Below are 21846 nucleotides of genomic sequence, written 5' to 3' on the forward strand. Positions count from 1 at the left end.
ATAGCATTTCTCTTTCACACACTCTCTCTCTCTCTGCCTGTACAGTTATTCTCTCTCTCTCCCTTTTTCTCTCTGTGCTGTTCACTCCGTATGGCTTTGCTGAACATACCATAAGAGACACACACACATACACGCACACACAGACACATACAGAGAGAGAGAGAGAGAGAAACCACACACACACACATCTCTCCTTTTAGCTTTCCCACCATGGAATAGCTAAACTTCCCCCCACAACATACACTCACCACCTTCTACCTCCAGGATTATCTTGACCCTCTAGTTTGTTTTTTTTAAAAGAAGCTTCCTTCACTCCTTACCCCTGTATCCCCACCTGCCTGGGGAAAAAAAAAAAAGCAAATAAAAAAAAAAAAGCCCAGCTCTCTCCTTCCAAGGAAGAGATCATTTTTTCCTCTAACTGCAAAGCCTCAGACTCAGCCTGAACAGACACATTTTCTTAACATGTATTTTCCTTTCAAACCATCTCCTTCCTGCATATGCTCGACGCTTGCAGCTATGGATCTAACACAACTCCCTGATTCTTGCCTGCAGGTTGTCTGCTCCCAGTCGCTCAGCTGATCCTGATCTTGTTTTTCAAAGGGTGGGGAGTGTATGTGTGTGTGTGAAAGGGGGTGTCTTTTTCCCCCCCCCTCTGGTTGGGAATTTTTCAAACCTTTTTTTTTTGTTTTTTGTTTTTAATTTTATTTTACTTCTCTGACCTGGACCTTCCCCCTTGGAGATTTCTCTTCCATGCAAAGGTAGGTGGGAAACATGCACTCTTGACTAACCTAATGTCCGGCTTTTTTTAATAGAAAACTTGAGCCTGTCTCTCCACCTTCATCATTCTTGTTCTTTTCATACCTGAAATAAGTAAAGGCTTGGGGTTTACATGTATGCAGTGTTAGCAATTCCATCTTTCCAAAAATGAGAGTTATTTCTGTGTGTATGCGTGTGTATCACTGCCTCTGTTTACCCAACAAATAGTAATAATTTCTTTTGGTGTCTGTGGGTTGGGGGTTGGGGTAAGAGGGGGAAATATGAGTCCAACAAAATATATCTATCTATGGGCAATTGCAGTAGAGAAAAAGTGTGCATTACATGTGTACAGAATGTCTTTTTTATGTCTATAAATACTGTAAGATGGGCATATAAATCATTTGAGAGAATTAGAATTTATCATAAGGGGGTTTTTTGTGTGTGGGGTGAAGAAGGGCTAAAAAAATCTTCCATCTAGCGAGGTAACAGTGTGAGACTCAAATATATTTAACTTTTGTTAAACCATGTTAGTTAAAGGTGCTTGGATTTAGGGTTGTCTTAGTTTTTTTTTTTACTCCTTTGCAGAGCAAAGCTGGGTTTTTAAATGATCTCCCTTCATCTTATTTGTTGTTATTGCATTTGAATTGTATGTGCAGTACCCCAGAGTGCCTAGGAAGGGGCAAAGGCTTAATAATACATAACATTTTATCATCTTCCATACATCTGAAGAAGCTGTTTAGCAGGATGGGGCGGGGGTGTGGGGAGAAATAATAAAGAATAAGGAATACTGTTAGATTTTGGCGACTAGAAAATCTTTGGCATATTTTCCCAGTATTACATTTTCATAACATTCAAGTGGATTCCTTTTACTTCGTGGTAACTGCAGCTGGCTGAAAAGTACTAGAGGCTTTAAAAAAGAAACATTTCTGTTCAAATTATTACATAGAAAATGGAAAATCTCAACGAAAAAAGCAGAACTTGCTCTTCATTCTCTGTCAGCGAGAAGGAAGCATTTTTCTTGTTGATCGTGGGGACAGGTAGTGGCTCTGTATCTCTGTCCCTCTGTATTATGGTACCCTGGCAGTTGTTTCTATGCGCTATTGCAGGATCATTGGTCTTACATTGATCATTAAAGGTTCATCTCAGGAGACGGTAGGGTTCTTACCCTCACCCTGGCTTCAGTGTTTTAAGACTAAAATGTAAACTCAGTCCAAGGGCAGGAAATACACAAGCCAGTAATCTTCTTGACACCTCCACCTGTGAAAAAAGTTTTGGTTTGTAAAATATGAGGAAAGGAGGTGGGGGGCTTATGTCATCCCACTATCACTTACTAGCACTTCCACATATCCTGACTCTTAGCAGGAGTCTAGATTCAGGCTAGAGACAGTTGAGTACAAGCTGGAGAGGATGGTGTAGCTGGACTTAGAAGGTTTTTTATTCCTTCTTCCATTAACAGTCATGATTTTCATGGTTTTAATATCAAATAACTGTTAGATTAATGAAAAGCCTTTGCTCTCCCATCTAGGTGAATGTTATGGTGTCACAATCCTTTCTGCGGGGGTGGAGGTGCAGGTATGTGCTCATGCCGCCCATGTTAAGCCTACTGTCTCCTGCACCTGGCTGGCTTGAAAAGGTTTCCTGCATCAGCTTCTGTAGGGGAAGGGGGCAGTAGTGGCACAGAGGATCCTGCTCGTCCTGGATGTGCTTGTGTGTATTGGTGGGAAAGCAAGAAAGTGAATGCATGAGTGTTTGGCACCCAGCATGCAAATAGACAGACACCTGTTGTACTGAGGTATATATATATTTCACAGGGCAGCAAAAGGCAAGGAGGAGCCATTAGCTGCAGACGCTTTCCAGGTTTCATTTGGGTATCATGAAGCATGCGTCTTTCTGAGGATGCTTACCATAAAGCAGATATACACTAACTGTGGGAGTGCTAGTGGAGATGAGGCCACGGTTGGAGAGTGGCAAAACATGACAGGGTTTAATGGTGGCTTCTTATCTGGTTGCATTTTTTTTCTTTCTTTCTGAGTGGGCTGATTGTGGTGAATTTTAGCACTTGTGAAAGGCCTATAAGGCCGGCCAGAGTCCCGCTACGTGTGTGTTGCTGGGCCAGCTTTCCTCTGCAGCTCTGTCATTGCACCTGCTCATCTGTAGTCTGCTCCCGATGACCATTCCAGCCCTGGGCCTCCCCACAGCTTGGTCAAGCCATTTCAGCCCTAACCAGCAGCTCTGTCTGCTCTTCCAGTCCTAGGCTTCCTTCCTCTCTCTTCATAGCCCTACCAAGGCACTTCAAGCTCAACAGCACTATCTAGAGTTAATCAGATTTTGGAGACTCCCTGCACTCCAATGCGACTCAGTCCTAACCTACACCTCTTTCTGCTATTCCAGCCCTGTCCCATCCCAGCCATTGCAAATTATGCCATGCGGACAAAAAGACTAGGATGGATGGGGCTGAACTAATTTCACTGGTGGTTTTGGGGAAGGATCAGTAGTCCTTTCACTTAACGCCCTCTTTCCTCCCCCAGAAACCCCACCTGCTTAAAAAAACAAACAAACAAACACCACTCCCCTGCACGCTTTAAGTAACATTTTTTTGTTCATTTTTTCTCACGTGCAACAAATTTCCTGGATTTAGAAACCTGTTGATGTGGCTGCACAATTATGTGGATGTATTAGAACCATTGGCCACTGGCTGGAGGGTAAATTAGACCCTTTATGAGTGTCCAGATCCTGCAGACTAGCCTGTGTAGGCAGGGGTTTGTGTTTGTCCAGGCCTCTCCTGAAATTCTTGCAGAGTTGGCAACTCAGGGCCATAATTAGCCTTGGTTTCCCCATCTGTAAAATGGGGATAGTGGTACCTTCTTTTGTAAAATGCTTTGAGCACTACAGCTAAAATACACTATATGAGCTGCATATGATTAAGATTGACTGTCTTTTTACACCTATTCAGTGACGCAGGGTAATTGGTAATGACTTGCTGTAGCTATATAATTTTATTTATTTATTCAAATATCTTTGAATGTTTATCCTAAAGTTACTGGGCACTTCTGTCAGTGTTTAAAAATAGGACTAGCCCATCCAACCATAACCCAAATGGTATATATCAATGAGATAGCTCAGCAGTAAACTTTTGCACTACCAGTAGTCTTCATCCCACCATGTCATAAACACTGCATTATACCCTGACAGGGGAGCCTGTTCCAGATACTTGGGACTAATTAGGACCAGGCTATCTCCTAGACAGTTTCCCATCACCTGCCTCTTAGACCAGGGGTGGGTAGTGCCTTTTGCAACTGTACAAGTTTTGTACAGGGACGGAAGGAGGTGATCTCAGGTAAACAGGTCTCGGATTATTTAGGGCTGTGTAGGAAAGCCCAGTCCTTCCAGCTGTGCTCTGAGTGACTGCCTCTGCAGGGTGTTCCCTGTGTAAAGTACTGCTCAGTAAGTAAGCAGTGCACTCTGCACTGGTTTCCATTTCCAAGTGGTCTTGAAGTGGAACTCCACGTGACAAAGGCACATGGGTTGTGATGATGAGGGACACAGCCAGGAGGGAAGATCACACCTTACTTCTTCTGAGCACTGCTGGAAAAAAGCAACCCTGGCTACAGCTACTGCCCGATAGTCACCCCTCCTGCCTGCAGTCCTTGTATTTTATACACATAGCCCACCATGGTGCAGCCACCTGACTCTCTTCTTCATCGCATTCCAGCCCGCAGCCCTAACTTCAACCACAGCTAAACAAATGCATGTTCCTCATATGCTTTGGTGTCCTGTAAGGGTGTAGGGTGTTATTTCTGAGTGAAACCTTGGAAGGTTGGTGATGAGTAAGTGTACATGGGGTGGGTATGGGATAACTGGGATAGGAGGAAGGGGAGAGGTGCAGCTGAAGCTCCTTTAGGAATGGAGCTACCAGCTTTGTGCCTGAGCTGGTTTGTCTCTCTGGAGACCCTCCTGTGCATTATTGGAGGGGAGTGACAGTCTTACAAGGCTGCACGTGGTGAGGATGGAGATCCCTCCTTGAGCCAAAGGAGATTGATTGATTGATTGATAGATAAATAGATATTGGTGGGGGGGGGCATTAGTTTGTGTGGGGGCATAGATGGCTGTGGCTGCCCCCCTAAATGTTCTCTCATCCCTCTGTTAGCTTGGCTAACTTCCGTACCAACCCCCCACTGCTGCACTTCCTTCAGGAGCTCCTTTCCCCACAAGGACTGGCCCAGGAGGCCAGGGAGAAAGGTGCTGAACTCTTGTGTGGGATAGTCTGGTGGTGGGTAGGGGTGGTATGTACCAGGGCTGGGGATGCTGATGCACAGCATATGTAGCAGGAGTAGATTGAGGTTGGGGAGATGAGGATCATCAAGGTTGTGGGGCCACTTCTGGTCTCTAGCATTGCTGATGTACATCCCTGACTCCCCCACTGTGCTCAGCACAGAGGTTCTGGAGTGTAAAGGAGGCTCTGTGGCCATTGGGAAAGGGATCTGGGATGGGGCTGAGGAGAAGGGGAGGAAAAGTGTATGCGACAGAGGTGAGGGGCAGATGTGATGTGGGGACTGTGTAGGGGGTAGGGGAAGAGGCAGGGCTCCATGCTGGTACCTCGGTCACCATGCTTCTGCACCAGATAGCAACACGATGGGGTGCCAAAGATGGCAAGGGATGTAAGAAGTCAGGGAGAGGGAGCAGGGCTATTTGGGTTTTCAGAAGGTGTGGGGGTTTAGTGGGGCTTTGGGAAGGCAGGAGGAAGTGTGCCAGGGCTGTGTGGGGGTGGGGGGAAGAGGGGTTGGGAGGGAACTGTGTGGTGGGGTGGTCCCTGTCAGGATTAGGAGTTTTAGTAATCCTGCTTCCCTCTTGGTCTGCTGGTACCCTTCATGCTCCGGTTTTTAATTTTTACAAATTATCTTGCTCCCACAACACCTCTCTGCTTGGGGTGGGGTGGCAAGGATTTTAAATAAGCAAGCAGAATGAAGGTCAGTTTTCCCCCCCACCATCCAGTCATATGGATTTCTCTCTCGCCCTCTTGCTTGTCTTTGGGTCCCAGGGATCCCCATAGCGTTCCACGCCTGTGACTGGGCTCTGGTCGGGGGATTACTTCTGCCAGCAATAAGGTTCACCTTCCTTTGCAGAGGTGCAGAGGTTCTGTCTCTTTGCTAGACGGCCACGCTGAAACACAGCAGCAAGGCAACAGGATCTCTGGTCAGCTTGGAGACTATGTAGCTGCACAGCTGGCACTGCCCAAATGTCACCCATGATCCCAGCCCCTCACCATGCTGAGAGAGGAGCTGTGGCTTCTCACAAATTCAGTCCTGCAAGCCATCTTTACTATTGAGAGCCATCTTGAGAGCCATCTTTACTATTGCAAGAAGTCCCACTGTTTTCAGCTGGACTCACATAAGTCATCTGGGAAGTGTTTGCAGGCCAATCTTGCCTATTCTGTTTGCATCCTATGGGAAGTCAAATGGTTTTTAAATACCCAAGACCTCCACAGCCACCTTGCCCAGGATGGTCCACTTCTGCTGGCTGCTGGTCGGGCTATGAAATTAAGCATGGAGGCAAGCAGAGCTGAGGAACGGCAGGTTTGGAGAAAGCCCTGTTTAGTCTGACGGGGCTGTGAATACCTATAAATATGGCACAGCATGGTCTCCCCTGGCAGCATTTCTGATAAAAACAGGGATTTTGGTAATTGCAAATGCTGACAGGCTGCAAAATGTCTCCTGAAGGTGGAGCATGTTAGCCCCTGATAATGGAACCAGACTCCAGGGTACATATGGAAGAGTGTAGGTCAAGACTGGTTATTCTCCCTGTAGAAATTTACTCTAGGAATGGATTTTTCCCTTGAGAGTCTGTGAGCTGAAGTGATCTCTAGAGTAACTCAATTGACTTCAGCGGGCTTAAGCCAGGGATGAACATGAACCTTATTTAAAAGCTGAGCTCTTGAGGTATGGGTAATAGATGGTTGAAAAAGAGGAGACAGGTGCACCAGTAATCCCAGCAACACAACTAGCACTTTCTAGTTTTAACTTAGTTCTGGTGAAAACCACTGGATTGGCAGGTGCCCTGGGGACTGATATTTTCTATTTGCTCACAGAGCAGGTACAACAAAGGCAATGAAAGCTTCCTGCCTGCCCTCCCAGCAAACACGTATGCTCCATCATGGCACCAAGAAATGGAAAAGCCTTCACCATCCCTGACAGCTGAGTTTGGAGGCCAGAAACACATCAGGAAAGGGGGAACCCAGTTAATAAGGGTCATGCAGCTAGATCATATGATTTGCCACATGGCTTGGATAATGTAACTGCTTTCCCTCCCTCCAGTGAGCTGCACCATGTTGAACAGTGAGTTAGAGGCCAAGGGGGAAAAAGAAAAAAAACCCAAGTAAACACAGGCGCTCTATGTAGCTTTCCCTTGCCTGCCAGCATTAAACATCCTGGCCTGAGACCTATGAGAGCGAGACCTGCTTCAACCCCTCTTCTCCTGGGAGCTGCTAGGACCCTCCTTGTCCATCGTAATCAGGTGCACCATCTTATTTAAGATCTTCATTGATGATCTGGAAGAAGGAATAAGCAACAACATGAATGACATTTCCCGATGATAATAAATTGAGAGATTTTTTTTGAGTGCCAGTGAGGATGGAGGAATAATAGGAAGAGAACTAGGGAGATTAGAAACATGGGCAGAAAATAACATAATGAGATTCATTTTAGAAAAATGCAAGTGAATGCATCTGGGGGAATGCAATCTGAAGCATGTGGTATGAGTGCATAGATAGAGGGGATATAGGGATTCAGTAGGAGGAGGGAACCTGGGAAGGAGCTCTGAATGGGAACATGGTGTGACAGTAGACGGCACGTTGTTCAGTGTGAGCTTGTACTGTGATAAGGCAGCCAAAAAAGACCAAGGCAATTTTGGGGCTGCAGGTGCAGAGATGTGGCTGTCACAGTTCTTCTGCATGGCTGTGGCATGACCCCTCCTGGAATACTGTATTTGGTTCTTAGCACATCATTATCAGAGTGAGATTGGCAATCTACAGAGATCTGAACTATGCAAATGACCTGAGGGCTGGAGAGATTAATTTATGAGGAAGGATTAAGCACTAAATATGTATAGATGGCTAAGTGATGGTTTAAGTGAAAGGATGTGTGATGAGAATCTGCTAATGTGAAAGCAGAAAGGGGAGGATTTACTGCAAGTTGTACCCCAGGGAGAGGGGGTAACTGAGAGTAATAGAGTGTCATTAAAAGGGAAAGCGTTGGTTGAATATGGGGGAGAAGTATAAATAGTGAGGTCTGTTAATGTGTGGAATGCTCCCAAAAAAGAAATTATGGAAATCTCATTGTTCAGGACATGTGAAACTAGAATGGATGAAGCATTCAAAATACTCTGTAGAGAATAAGCATGAATCCTGTGGGGTGAACTAGATGGGGCCTTCTAGTTCATTTTCTGTTTTCTGCATCTTCAATTTTTATAACTCATCTCTTAATTCTGGCCACTGCAGGGTGAAAATTTAGCTATAGGGACCATTTCTTCCTCTATGTATCCAAAGCCCAAAGTGACAGTATGAGTGTTGTGCTATTATTCATGCCCTTTCTCTTCTTTGCATTCCAGTAGCATTAACGCCCTTGCCTGTTGATTTGTGCATCCTTTTCCACCTCATGCTGTATCCTCCCTCTGCCATCTTGGACTAACTATGGGTACCTTAGAATTTCTAGGCTAAAAGATTGGATTTTGCATGAGAACAGGAGTCCTGAGCATGGTTTGGACTATACTCCCTTTTCCATATAGCAGGCAAAATAGGTTCTGCTCAGAGTTTTCTGAAAGTGAAAAGCTCTGAAGTAAGTGAGGGCTGGGAGGGAGAGGCTGTCATGTGCTGGGAATACATTTGGCACAGGTTAATAACACACAGGAAGATAAGGCACATCAATTACCCAGTTGTTCAGCCAAAAGGAAATGATTAGCAGGCACTTAAAGAGCCTGTGCACATGGAGGACCCTCAACTTTGCACAGTCCACAGTTGATGTGTTTCAGGGAGGACGGAGACGCTCCAGACCCTTCCCACTGCTATGGCACTTATTTCAGGTGCAAACTGAATGAACTGCTGCTGAGTTCTGGCACTTGCTACACTAGACTGTCCTTTCCCCCTACACTAGGCTGTGCCCCAAGAAATATCTTGAAGGTTGTAGGAGATTCAAGGATTCCTGATTCCTTTTTATCTACTTAGAGGTGTAGGTTATAGCTGTATTGGTCTAAGGACATAGACAGACAAAGTTCTTTGGATGCATCTGATGCATTTTATTAGACCAACTTAAATAGTTGGGGAAAAAAATTTAGCAAGCTTTTGGGTTTAAAAACTCTTTGTCAGCCATAATCTTGTCCTTTCACCTGGTGGTGAAGTCCTCAAGCACACTGCACCAAAAAGACATGGTGTAGTCATGTCCAGGCAGCATTGTGGGTGGGCGAATTGGCCCTGTCACTTCTTATCTTGGCCAAAACCCCACACTGACTTGGCTACACTGTGTCCAGTCTAGGAGGCAGCTGCTCAAGAGCTGCACAGCCTGCTTGAGGACACAGCTATGGGCAGTAGTTTTACTGTATAGGCAATGGCCAGTCTGGCATGCATTCAAGTTCACTTATAACTAATGCATGACATTTATAGAAACAAATATGTGCATGGTCATGAGTGTGCACAACAGACCACTCTGAAATGCACACAGGTACCAAATGGACATTCCCACACACATTCAGAAACACACCGTAAGTGGTATACATGTGCCCACACTCAGATGAACTCAGTACAAATATTTCTGGAGTGACAGACATCATTCTCTTGCAGGTATGGACATGAACTTGTATACAGTCATGCATAGTTAAGTGTATACATATGCTCATGGACACACAACCCACTAGTAATGAAGTAATTCATTAGGAAATGTTACTTGCCTCAAAATTGCCTTCTGCAGTTTCAGCTGGAGGAGGTGTTATTCTCTTTCTGCTTCATCCCATAACACTGTTGGATAGTGTAATGTGGATGGGCAGACTACCACATCCCATGTTGGAGGCGGGTGCTTTGCAAGGATAGATAAGCAATCCTGCTAAGTGGTTCGTAAAGAATTCACATCCCATTCTGAATAAAATGCTATAGGAGTGCAAAGCTGTTAAATGGAACTAGTAGAGATGTTATCTGGTCCTTTATATCAGTCTCAGGTTTCAGAGTTTCTTATGTGAACAGTTTACCAAGGTACAGAGAACCCCTCCCCCCTGGGGCTGCACAGCCTGGAGAGGGATCTGATGCTAACATGAAGGATAGTTGTGAGGTGGCCCATAAGAAGATGGCAAGTAAACTTTGCAGCTGCAGAGTCACACAGGTGTACATGAGAAACTTGAGATTGCATAACAGAGACTTACAGCTGTATCCTGCTTCCCTGTAGTCTCTTGGAATGGACTCTGGATGTGATGCCATCTCCTAAGAGCACTTCTCCTTAGCCGGAGAGGCTGAGGCAGAGATAAAGGTTACAACATGCTGAGAAGGAAGGGCCATATCCCTTCCTCCCCTGCCATTACATGCCCCCTCCCCATTTAGAGTAGTAGCCTACCTGAATCTTATCAACTCTCCAGAGGCTTTTTGATAGACTTCTGACTCTGGTTATACTGTCTGGCCTCTCTTCCATTGGCCATCGCTCTCAAGGGCCAGTATATATGAGAGAGAGAATCTCACTTGGGTACCTTCTACTGAGAGAGAAGGGGCACAGAGGAGCCAGGTGTCTTAGCAGTGGATGAATAGTGTCTGCAGTGTATCATCTTGGTCTGTTGTTATTTGCGTGGCATTTACAATCCTGAAATCTCAGTACCACCCACCCTTGCGTCGTGCAGGCCTGAAGGATAGCATGTCTCATCAGAGGCTGTGCTAAGTGATGCCCACTGTGAATGGCACAGGTCTTCATGACAAAGAAACCCCCTGATCCTTGCACCACTTTTCCTGAGTCTTGATACTTCCTCTTCTTCCCCAGGCACTTTCCTCTGCTCATTAAGCTTACAGCTTTTCTTGCCATTTGAGAGCAGCTTCTCCTGGAGGAATCAAAATTCACCTTCCAGCCTTGTAACAACAAAACCAGGTGCTTCTAAAATAGGGAAGGGGTGAGCCAAAAGCCAGCATTTACTCCTGGCTAGCAAGCTAACAAGCTTCTTCTGGGCTTGTGTGTGTGTGTGTGTGTGTGTGCATACAAGTGTGGGGCAGTGGGGGAGCTGCTTAAGTGGATAAGCAGTAGACACAAAACATCAGCAGGGGTTAAACTTTGATTATTAGGGGCTTTAGTGACTCACATGGGAAGCTGCAGGCCAGGGGTACAGCACTGAGAAGACTGTTGTGTTGGGTAAAGGCTATGAAGAGGAGAGGAAAGAGAACAGAGATTATGAATGCCCTTCTTTCTCCTTGAAAGTTGGTGCAGGATCATCAGCATCACTCCGCCCAGACATGAGTGATTTAACATTTTTGAGGGAAAATTTTCCTATAGTTCTGTGCACTTGGTAAAAGTAGGTAGAGACATTTGTCAGAAAACAGTATTCTTTTATATGCCATTTGTCTGTCATGTGTCCTTCAGCAGCAGAGGAGCATGATGGGATATTCTAGAACAGTGATTCTCCAACATGTAGGATGTGGCTACTGCAACATCCTTTTAAGGATGCTGTGGTGTGCCACGCAATATGAGCACTGTTCGGTGTGCAGACACCCACATGATTCACAAGATTAAATCCAGAGATTTCAAATAGGAATCCACAGGATCAGAAACATTGTGATCTGTTGTGGTCTTTCTGAGTTCTTTGCAACAGAAGAATTGCTCTGTTACTTTTCCATCATCAACAAACAAGTGAAACCTAAGAGTTAGCACTTTCCAAGGGGTATCTTGAGTCTAATGAGGGATGCCTTGGGTCTTAAAAGGTTGAGAACCGTTGTCCTGGAGCAATAGGACAAGGGGCAATGGGAGGTTGCTGATATTTTTCTGGGGAGGCAGTGACCCTGTTTGCATTCCTTGTCCCTGGTCTTCAGCTGAAGCATGTGGCACAGTAATGCCCAGATGGTATTTCTATTAGACTTGGCGATCTCCATATTCTGCAGATTTTCTGGGACCTCTTTTGTGACCCAGAGATCCTGCTGCACCACAGGGGGGTTGGCTAGAAGTGACTCCTGGAGTTGGGGGTGCTAAGAACAATGCCCTGGAAGGTTCAGAGATTTTTAGACTAATCTCAACTCTGCGCACCATATTCAGATACTGTATAATGCAGGTGGATGGGTCTGTCAGGAAAATGTATATATAATACCTATTTATAGATAGTATCCATAATAGGTAATGGAGTCATAATGGAGGGCATGGTCCAAAATGGTTATGTTAGTGAGATTTCAGTGGAAAGGGTGACTTATTGAGTATAGATTTCTCTGGCCAGTGTCAGGTTGCAGTGGACTGTGTCTGTCTGCATGCCTTCTTCTTCACCTTATTATATATACTATGCCATTTACAGTGGTGTATGAACCCTTATAGAAAGGGGAGGTTGGGAAGAACCTTCTAGTCCTTGTTCTTTCTAAGGAAAGGAAAGAAGCAACCTCTCAACACGCTTCAGAGAAAGGGTGTGTGTGTGTGTGTGTGTGTGTGTGTGTGTAGCTCATTCTTCTCCCCCCAGTCATTGATATGTGGCAACTTCTGGGTTGAAATGCATTAGCCACAGCTGCACTAGCCAGCAGTGAGAGTGCAGGGAAAAGGAAGAAACTGGAACTGCAGGAGAAATTTTGAGAGAGCTGGAATGTAACATCATTTGAACTGGAGTTTGGCTAGAATACTGGAATTAGCAGCATTTTAATCCCTACTCTGCAAAATGTGCTTAATGTCTCTAAATCAGCAGTCCCCAATCCCCAGCTCCCAATGTCGGTTAGCCCTGCTGACATCACTTGTAACCACAGGAAATTAAAAAGTTAAAGCTCAGACTGCTGTCACTATGGTCCAGGTTGATGGGGGGAGCAAAGCAAATGTATAATGTGCTCGCTATTTGTGCTTGTGGGCCAAAGCAGGTTGGGGGGCCACTGCACAAGTGGTCAAGACCTTGGTTTCATCCAAAAGAGGTTTCCAGCAGGAGAACTTCTCCTCTCATGCTATCCTGGTACATCCCTATTGGGTCCAAATAACGAGCACAACCTGTTGACTTACTCAAACCACTTGGATTTCCCCTATCAGTCTCTCTACCAAGTGTGCCAAGCCTGACCCTACTTAACATGTGAGAGGTGTTGTGATCACGACCTTTGGAGCGGCTTGTCAGGGGGGAGGGAGATATTATCTGAATCAAGAAAAGTGGTGTTTCTCAGACCTCCGGTAGGGCAGCTGCCAGTCATTTAGCTTTGAGGCTCCCAGAGGGATTATTTTGGTTCTACATGTGTGTAACTGCTAATGAGTCATTCCAGGCTGCACAAATTGCAGCAGGTAATCTGCCCATGATGCAGCTACTTCCGTGTTTTTGGTCTGATCCGCAGGGAATTGCCATACTGTGTCTTACCCCCACCAGTCAGTAGTCTCGGGCAGAGGCTGTTTGTCTAAGTGCTGTAGGGAAAGCTATTTCCCAGGCTCCCAATCCTCATTCTGGTATACCTCAACTGTGTCTGCTGGTGGTGAGGAGGTGAAGAGACCATGAACATTAAATCTGATGGAATTAATCTTGTTGCATTAATTATGATGCTTCCTGTGTTACATTTTGGAATTGTCATGCCCTCGTCAGTGTGGCTGCTCCAAGCATCATCATAAGTCATTCCTCCTAGCTGTCCCCACTAACCTTTTTTCTCTGTGTCATTAATGGGATAGAAGCTGGTTTGAAGCACAGCATGTTAATAGGCTGTAGGGAGAAATTGAATCAGAGTGGGTGACAGGAGTAGTGGAGGGAGAGGAGGAACAAGGGGGATAAGGAATATGTGGACCTACTGGAAGATTTAGTCAAGTGACTGGTATTGGTGGAAATAAAACTTTTTCGCTTATGGGAAGAGCGTGCTGGCACTTTTGGTTATTGGAATTAAAAAAACAAAATCAACTTTCCAAAGCCAGTGGGTTGGCAAGAGACAGGATATTTTTTCAGAGGCTGGGGGTATTCAGTGTACCAAGTCTGAGGAATCTCAGCAATGTCCCTAGGGGATATTATGTCCACTTTGTAAAATCTCTCTGTATTTGCTATTTTTTCAGCTGTCAAATCTTTTCAGAGCGGTATTATGAAAATGTGAGCAGAGAGGAGGGACTAAAGGCTGGAATAGCAGTGGGGGCTGCAAAGCTGGATTGAGGGGCATTGCAGAACAGGAAGGGGTCTGGGACTGGAACAGCAGAGGGTATACTGTATGACATTGGCTGAATGGTGTGGGTAAAGGGGTGGGGGGTTCTGCAGTGAAGCAGCAGGGGGTGCTGCAAGTCAAGCTAGTACGGCATCAGTAGAGTTGTGTGTGGGGGCTGTAGCACTACATCAAGGAACTGCTCATGAAAAGAATGAACTGGCAAGTCTGGGAAAGATAACCTGCAGCTTTAGCATGAAGACAGAGGATTATAAGGAGATAAGATCCAGGTTTTGGATCGTGAGGACTGCTAAGTCCTGTGCTGCTGACGACGGGATATTTCTAGCAGGCTGGGTGCTTTAATGCTGTTTTATTCTTCTGAGCTAGTCTGCATACTGTGCATATTCCAAAAGCACCAAGGGTAGCAGCAGGATAAGAGATATAACTCACTCCATCCCTTGGTGATCAGTGTAGCCCTTCAGCTCAGGGCCTTTTGTCTAACACCATGCTCATCTTACATTCCCATGTCAGGCCATTTTTTGGACTTTCAAGCTTGCTCCATCCCTTTGCTTGAATTGCTGAAGGGAAGTCTAGTTCTATGTTTTCCCAGAGTAGGACTCTCCCTTTGAGCATGGCCAACCAGTGGAGGGGCTAAATGCTCTTTATGGCTCTGTCATACCTCTTGTGACTGTGACAAATGCTATTTTGTTTTTCCAAGGCCCAGCCATGCTCTCCCTCTACCCTTTATCGTTAAAAAAAAAAAAACTGTTATAGCACACTTTTCTCATGCTTCCACTACTTTAGCATACACGCAATCCGGGTATTACAGTGATGGGCACTTAATATTGCATTCCCATTTGTTATTTGCAATACAGTATCACCAATCAAGACCAGTTGTGGTAGGAATGGACATACAGGTGACAAAATGACCATCCCTCACTCAAAGAGCAACCTGTCTAAGCAGGATGAATTGCATCTCTGATGTATGGCATGTGTTGCAAAGTTTCAGAGGATTGCACCATCATCCAAGTATCTGTGAGCAGAAGACCTAAGGCAGTGCTTCCCAATCTTTTCCTCAGCATGACCCCATTTAAACACTGGGAATTTTTTGCAACCCCAAAGTGATGCAGACAAGATCAACGCTCCCTCCCTCTGTGGGCAGCATGGCCGGAACAGAGCCCGTGGGTGGGGGGAGGATGCAGGCTGCCCTCTTTGGGCTCAGGTCTCCCCACCCTGTTGCCCTTCCCTGGAGACCTCCATGGCTTAGCAGGCAGGATCTGGTGCAGGAAGGTAGAGTGGTGTGGGTAGGCTCAGTGCTGCTGCTGGGAGCTCCATACCAGCTTCTTTGCCATGGCAAGGCACTCCCTGCCCCCCAGCAGCAGTGGTGGCAGCACGAAGTTGTGATCCCCGTTGCTTTTGGGTGGGCAGGGGGTGCCTTGACATGGCAGTGTGGCCAGCGTGGGGCTCCTGGTAGTGGCACCCCTCCCCACCCTGTTCTGCCCTCCTGCACTGGGTCAGGCCCACTGGGCTGTGGAGGCCCCAGGGGAGGGGGAGCGGTTAGTATGGTGGGGAGCGCTGAGCTGGCAGCAGGCAGCCTGCATTTGATCCCCCACCTTGTGCACAGATCTGGGGGGCATATGCCCCCCCCCATGCCTCCTTCCCCAGGAGTGCACACAGTAGCAGGGAGCTAGTCCCTTCACTGCCTCATGGATGAGCCACCCTTGGCTCCATCCTGCTTCCCCAGCTGGGTCCTACATTCCTGCCCATGCACTGGCCCAGCTGGACAGTGCCCTCAGCCTTGCCTCACTCCCTCCCTTCTTCCCTCCCTCCATCACTGTGGGGGCCTCAATCTGCCCTTCCCCCCATAGAGTTATGTGCAGAGAGTTGCAGGAGCTGCTCTCCATACTGCCTGGCTGCTACGTGTATGTGTGCACATGCACATGCATGTGATGTCCCCTGCCTGATCACCCTCTTCCTGCTTTCCCCAACCCCAAGCTGCCCCTTGCAGGCTGGAACTTTGTCAGCCTGCAAGGGGACCCTGCCATTTCCTACTTTTTTCCTGTGATTTTCATCATAATCAGTCGACACTATCAAGTGTCATTGCAACCACAAGGTTGGGAACTGCTGGTCTAAGGACTGAGTAGCCATGCGAGAACTTCCCTGTCACTCCAAACTTAGTTATTAGAGGTGCACCAATATATCAGTGCCATATCAGATCAGCACTGATAAAAGAAAAATTAACATTATTGGCTATTGGCTTTTTTGGCTGGTGTAGCTGATAATATCACTGATAAATATAATATGCCATCTGGACAGGGCCCAAGGATGCCATGTGCATGCGTGCAGTTGCACGCATGCATGTGGCTAAGAAGACAGCCAGGCAATGTGGAGAGCAGTGCCCTGAAGGTAAATCTGTGAAGGGGAAAGGGCATGGGGGGTGTAGACTGAGGTCCTGATGGTGAGGGAGGGAGTAGGGCAGGGGCTGGGGCTGCAGATGCTGCCCAACTAGGGCAGTGAATGGGACTGGGGGCAGGGAGCAGGACAGAGTCACAGGGGGCATAGGGGAGGAATGGGGAGGGGTGAATCCCCACTGCTGTGTGTACCCGCCCCCAGATTTCTGTGTGGGGCAGATGTGGGCTGCCTGCTGTGAACTTGGGGCTCTCTGGTATGTTGCCTGTGCCCCGGGGGCTCTGCGTTGGGCACATATCCCCTGCCTGCCTGGTAGTGGTGGGGTGGCAAGTTGTGCCTTCTGCTGCTAGCGGGAGGCAAGGGATGTGCAGCCAACATGGGCCTTCCAGGGCAAAGGCAGCAGAGTGGAGAGCCCCGAGCCCACAGTAAGCAGCCCACATCCGTCTTCATCCCACGTGGCTCTGCTCCTGTTAAAAGCACCCCCACCCTTAAAACTAGTGGTGGCGGCACTTGAAGTAAAGCTCATCAAAAGAGTTTTATTAGTTCAAGCATCCCTGCTGCCATTTTTAAGAGCTGGGTTGCTGATCCCCTGGATTAGCCGCATCTTCGTCCCACCCCCTGCCCCCACCCCGGATCTTGTTCACCGCCGTGACTGGGCAGTGACTCCCGTCCCTGCTCCACTCCCTCCCTCACCATGGGGGCATTAATCTGTCCCCTCCACACTGCTTCCCTCCCTCTTCCCCTTCCCCTCCACAAACTTACCTGCAGGGTGCTGCTCTCCATGCTGCCTGGCTGCATTTCTGTAAATCGGTTATCAAATCAGTATCAGTTGATATGGCTCATTAATAAAGCCAAGAAAATCAGTATTGGCCAAGAAAATCTTTATTGGTGCACCTCTATTAGTTATGATTAGTTGTTTTATTTTTGAGTATCTAAACTCTGCTGGGGTTTCTTACAAAGATAAGTAGGATGCTTTCCCTGTGCACTCCCATGTCAGTGTGGTAGCGCAGATGAGTTGGCTGAACAGAAAAAAAGGGGAGGAGGGGTTGAAGAGTGAGTGGGTGACCCTAATGAATTCACATGCCTTACTCAGCAAGTAACATGCTCATCTTAGTGGGTCTATTTACCATTACTTTTGTGCTTGTTCTTATTCCTTCCTATTCCTCATGCCTGATGGGTGAAGCGCCAGAGATTTTGGACGGGGGGGGAGGATCTGAATGTGGGGAGAGAATTAGTGTAGGGAATGTAGTGTAGGAGGCAACATAGAAAGAGGGGAGGAGGCATCTGAGAGAGGAGAAGGTGGAAGGGCTGTAGTTGGCTGAGCAGAAAGGCTGCAGAGGGAAATTCAACAGGATACCAGGTCTCAGATGCTGACGGGGGGGCTGTGCAATGCAGAGCCTCATTTTTTTTTTCTTAACTCTGTGTTCAGTGTTGTGTAGTACTAACACAGTGGCTCGCAGGCAGAGGCAACCCAGCTTAAACCGCCACTGGGAAAGATAATTTTGGTACCTGCATTTTAGACAGACAGGGGCAGGAGGCAAAGCTGTGGGGCAGGAAAGCTTCAAAAGGTGGAGTCCTCACTAGCCAAGCTTGGAGAGGGCTAGGGGGAGGCAGCCTTCCCAGGTCAGGGGCCAGGTGGGCAGAAGTTTGCAGTGCTGCTATGCATGCTGCCTCTGTCCCGACAATGAAAGGCCATATTATACCATCAGACTGTCATACACTTTAACTGAGTTCTGCCTAAAATGCCTCTGACCTTAAGTATGCAGAACCTATGCAGGGCTGCCAACCCAGTGCCAAATGCTTTTTCTATGTTCGCTTTAAAAACAAAATCACACTGTAAGTGTTGCTGATTCCTCATGGGTGTTTGTTCTTTTCCTTCTCCCTAGGGGTTCTCATTTTGTGCCAACATGGCCGAATACATCTCCCACCCCTCCTCCACCTGGAACCTGGGCGCTCAGCCCCCTCACACCTCCACCCTTTACCCTTTGGAGCCCATGGATCTGGGAGTTTCTGAGCAGCAGACACCTCTGGAGGAGCCTCCATCATCCCCAGAGCTGGGTAACGATGAGGATTTCAACTCCCCACCGGACCCTGATGTGCCCTATCCAGACCTGGCACCCGTGGTATTCTTCTGCTTGAAACAGACCACCAGCCCCCGGAACTGGTGCATCAAAATGGTGTGCAATCCATATCCTTTCAGAGCTGCCTGCTGCCCCTCCTAATCTTTTTGCTCTCTTCTACCCCATGCCTCCCTCTGCTCTCGCGGGGTGCCTGACAGGTAAGAGATGAAGTTTATTACATATTTAACGAATCACTTTGTTCTTCACTTGCATTTAAACAGTGCTTCAGCTGTTGTAATGTGTGATCAAAGGGAACTGGTTTTGAAAGAGGGAATTTGAGAGAGAGCTGCTGTCAGCCAGAATCCCAGTGAGAGTGATGGGTGCAGGGAGAGGAGAGGGGACAGGTCATTTAAAATGTATTTCTCTGCTTTTGTGCTACTCAGTCAATGGCAGTGTGATGGTTTGAAGACTCTGGGAGCAGAGAAGGAGTAACTGCAGGTCAGAAAATCAGAAGTTTATTTCACTGAGGGATGTTTATCCCTCTGACAATACTATACGTGCTATAAATTCATCCTGTCCTTGGAGATGGATCTGCAGGTCTCAGTTGTAGGGCTGCCAGAATGACCCTTTGCATTTCTGACAAGTGAGCATTATTGTTCTGGAGACATTTTCTTGAGGTTCCTGACCAGGACCAAAGAAGATCCTGGTCCAGATAAAGTTTGCCATCCAGGTTTGACTTCGAATCTGATGCATCCTGGAACAGGTCTTAAATTTTTAATGTGGGCCTAGTGAATACCTCTGCAACCAGACCTCCTTTAGGGGTGAATATCTAGGACAATTGTAGCAAAATTGTTCCACCCTTAAACCTGCTTCATCCAGGATCAAAATTAGGACAGTTTGACTCACTTGCATTACCAGAAGCTTATACAGACACAGCAGTTACAGCAGAACTGCTTCTGTTTGCTCCTGAGCAGCTCTGTCTCCCATTTTGCAGCTTCTACAAATGCATGTTTGTCCATACCTCAAGTAATTATTTCCCACAGTTTTGTGTAGTTATAAGACCTCTTGAAAATAATTTCCATCCCTGGCTTCCCCTGGCTTTCCATGTGAGCACAATGTATAAAAGGGGGCTGGGGGAGGTTCAGAAGCAGGAACCCTAAAAGGTGCAAGAACTGGAAGAAATGAAGCAGCCTACAAAAGACTGATCTAAAGTTTTATTCAAACCTTTATCTGGCCAGAAATCGTGTATGAGTGAACTGCGTCTCTAAGATTTCCAAAGGTTCCTTGGTTTCTGGTGGGGAAAGGAAATAGCCATAAGGAGATTTGTTCTTATGGTTATTTGGTGACTTGGGTTTCAGGTTAACGTGGGAAGCTCCAGCACTCGGCAGAAACTTACAAACTATGACGGAGGTTGTTCAGCCTCATGAAGTCTCTAGATCAGGGATAGGCAACATTTTTTGGCTGGAGTGCCAAAAAACCCACAGTGTCTACCTTGGAAGGTGCCGGAGTGCCTGCATTTAGAAAAACAAAACTGGGGGGGTGGTACATAGCAGGACGCACTGCATATTAGTGTTATAAGGACTCTCTCTATATATAATTAAACTATTGTTGTATGTAAAATAAATAAGGTTTTTAAAATATTTAAGAAGCTTCATTTAAAATTAAATTAAAATTCAGATCCTACCAGTTTGGCGGCCATCGGTGGCACCAGGCTGGGGCTGGGGCCTGTGCAGGGCTGAGGCCGGTGGCGGTGCTTGGCTGTACCCGGGGCCATTGGTTGTGCTGGGATGGGGCTGGGGCCAGTGGTGGTGACAGGCTGGGGCTGGGGGCCAAGCAGGGTTGAGGCTGGCAGCGATGCCTGGCTGGGGCCCATTTAGGGCTGGGGCTGGCAGTGGCACCCAGCTGCGCCAGGGGCTGTTGGCAGTGCCAGGATGGGGCTGGGGCCAGCGGTGGTGCTGGGCTGGGGCCTGAGCAGGTCTGAGTCTGGTGGCAGCATCCAGCTGCAGCTGGGGCCATCAGCAGTGCTGGGATGAGGCTGTGGCTGTTGGCAGCACCAGGATGGGGCCCACACAGAGCTGAGGCTGGCAGCGGCATCCGGCTGGGGCTGGGGCTGGGGCTGGTTCCGATGCCGGCACTGGGATGAGGCTGGGGCCTGTGCCGGGCTCTTACTGGGCTAGGGTTGGCAGTGGTGCAAGGCTCTTCCCAGGCTGCAGCCAGCCACATGCTCCTGGATCTGTGCGCGGGATCTGAGTGTGGCTGTTCCCACCCTGAGGGGCGGGAGGCAGTCTGCATGCCAATCAAAATCATGTTGCATGCCATAGGTTGCCGACCTGTGCTCTAGATGATGATGGTGGTAAACAAGATCACTATGCAGTTTGGAAGCTAGGCAAAGATTTTACATTTGGATTTGAGTTCCTTATGATGATTCAGAGATAGCTAACTGTGATAGTTCAGAATCCCTTAGAAAGATTCTGATTTTGAGGTTTTAGTTTATATTAGGGGTGACAGCTGAAATTTTGGGAGAGATTTTGAGTGCATCTCTCCCATTCTACTAGAAGGTCCTTAAAACATTCAGAATTGTTATTGTAATATGTAACCACCAGTTTTATTCATCTTGTAGTCACAGCACTTGCTAGACTCTGGAATTCCTGCCCGTGCATTCAATAGCTAACAAAAAGAGCAAGTGTTATGTGTTGACTAAGGGCTTTTCTGTACTGTTGCAGTTGCAGAGACCAAGGAGAACAGGGCTCAGCATCAGCGGACCATGTCCACTGATGTACTGCTGGTCTGGAAATTCACCCCTCAGCCTGTTCCAGGCTTGTCCCCAGCAGCTACTCTTGGACCTTTTAGAGACCAAATGCTCAAGAGCAGGGGTTTTGGCTGAGATTTGAGCAGCCTCACTGGCAAACTTCTGGATCCAAAGTGGGCCTGAGAACTTGGGTTACATGATCTGCCCTGCCCTCACCGGGACCTGCCACTGCAAAGATATAGGTAAGATCTAAAGGTGTAGGTTCAACCTATGGAAGAAAGAATGTGGCTTATGGTTGAGATGAAGGATTTATTTTGAATTTAGGTGCAAGTGTTTGTGCAGACTTTTATACAAAATTCAAGAATAACTTCTTAGAATTTTGTGCATCAGTTTGTTTCAACAGGTTGTGCCTTTGCAATTTGGAGTTCTGATCCCCAGTTTGCTTTTCCTAAGTATTTGAAGATGATTTGGTTTACATGTTGAGCTAGAGCAGGGGCAGGCAATTATTTCGGGTGGAGGGCAAGCCATCGAGGGCCGCTTCACAGGCAGCCAGGGGCAGATAAATATTAATTTTCTAAACATTTTAG

The 21846-nt window shown here is 47.1% G+C and overlaps 1 long non-coding RNA gene across 1 annotated transcript in view; it reads left to right on the plus strand.

Moving 5' to 3' along the window:
• LOC109316701 overlaps nt 1-20093 on the plus strand; it is a 59947-nt gene extending 39854 nt beyond the window's left edge. Inside the window, exon 3 of the long non-coding RNA XR_002102897.1 lies at nt 18337-20093. This is a non-coding gene — a long non-coding RNA (uncharacterized LOC109316701). The remainder of the gene's footprint in view (nt 1-18336) is intronic.
• Nucleotides 20094-21846: the final 1753 nt, after the last annotated feature.

The sequence above is a fragment of the Crocodylus porosus genome, unplaced genomic scaffold, assembly GCF_001723895.1.
Source record: "Crocodylus porosus isolate Cpor-Errol unplaced genomic scaffold, CroPor_comp1, whole genome shotgun sequence".
NCBI lineage: Eukaryota > Metazoa > Chordata > Crocodylia > Crocodylidae > Crocodylus > Crocodylus porosus.